Raw genomic sequence first — 1,849 nt, forward strand, 5'->3', positions numbered from 1 at the left:
GAGAGAGAGACAGAGAGAAAGGTCTTCCTTTGTCGTTGGTTCACCCTCCAATGGCTGCCGTGGCCGGCGTGCTGCGGCCGGCGCACCACGCTGATCCGATGGCAGGAGCCAGGAGCCAGGTGCTTATCCTGGTCTCCCATGGGGTGCAGGGCCCAAGCACTTGGGCCATCCTCCACTGCACTCCCTGGCCACAGCAGAGAGCTGGCCTGGAAGAGGGGCAACTGGGACAGAATCCGGCACCCCGACCGGGACTAGAACCCGGTGTGCTGGCGCCGCTAGGCAGAGGATTAGCCTAGTGAGCCGCGGCGCCAGCCATTTACCCCTTATATTTTCTTTTTGCTTATTTACAGGACTACTCCTCCACTATGAAGTTGAAAAAAAAATAGTGTTGGCATCTTATTCTAGGCTTTCTTCCAAGGAAAAAGTTTTCAAAGCTTAAGTGTGTTATTTGTTTTAGGTTCCTTTTGATCTTGATCAGATTGAGGACATTAATTTTTGTTTGACTGATAGCAAGTTTTTTCAAATAGAAACTTAATTCTATTATATGTGTTTAAACATTCACTCAAAATGATCATGTGATTTTCTTTTTGTATTTTTCACCTAATTGGGAATCTTCCAACTCCTGCATTTTTTATTTTCTCTTGCTTGTAATTGATCTATGGCTTTCATACATGATTTAATTTATTATAATAACACTTTGCTTATGATATTCATATTTCTGTTTATAAAAGGGATGCTTTTAAAAATTCTTTCAAATCCTGATGCACTTGCATCATCATCAGTGTGATATTGGTTTTCCAAGAGAAATTTAAAACATATCCTCTGCTTATTTCCAGTTTACATAGATCTGGGAAACATAAGTTTGTTCTTTCTTCCTTAAAAGTTTGGAGTATGTCTACAAAGATGGACCTGAAATTTTGATTATGCAAGTTTTTCCTTCATTGGTTGGCTGGAGTTTTGAAATGTCATTCAACTTACTTGATTTATATATGACTTTTTCTATTTTATGTTATATATGTGTTTTGGGAATTTGATTTTCAAAATATGGTGGATTTTGATCTCCCTACTCAGAATTTTGCTCTTAAGAATTTCACAGATTTCTCTTAGTATCTTGGTAAAGGCTGCAGAAGAATGATCCTGTTTTAGTTCCTGAAACTGGTTATTTGTGTGACTTTTCTCTCTGTTTCCTTAATAGCTTTTACTAATGTTTTATTAACTTAACATTTTTTAAATCATTATATCCTTGTTTATTTGCTTGTGGTAGTTTTTTTTTTTTTGCAGCTTTTCACAAGGTTTGCTGTTATCTTCTTGCTTTAATTAAATACTTCCATTTTTTCTTTATAATTCTTAATAAGCTGTAATGATTGATTTCATTGTTTCACTCTAACATAATCATTGAAGGCTGTAAATTATTTTTTTACTATGGTTTACCGTATTCTCTTTATTCCCTCATGTTTTTCCAACCCCTGTATGTACAAGTCCTATGTTTCTCCCAGTGTCTCCAATCCCATGTACCTGAAGCAATTGCAGTCTACATGTCTTAATTTCTGTACCTTAAACCTATATGTTCTGGTTGATACATTAGTGCTTCAACTATCTGAGATCCATTATTTATGCTTACCTGCCCAGGTAATCACAGTATGTCAACTACCCCTTTCATGGATGCAGAATGGCTGTGGTGCTGAAGAGAGCACCACGATAGAGCAGTGTCTCCAATAATTTCAATAAAGCAAGTAAAATTTCCCAGATATCCTAAGGTAGGCATTTACTTATGTACTGCTGACTACATGCAATTTGTTCATTTCTACATTAATCTTTTGAAATAAATGCTGCTATGATTGTTGATTTT

Source organism: Oryctolagus cuniculus, chromosome Y, assembly GCF_051225735.1.
Source record: "Oryctolagus cuniculus isolate XC-2025 breed Fujian yellow rabbit chromosome Y, ASM5122573v1, whole genome shotgun sequence".
NCBI lineage: Eukaryota > Metazoa > Chordata > Mammalia > Lagomorpha > Leporidae > Oryctolagus > Oryctolagus cuniculus.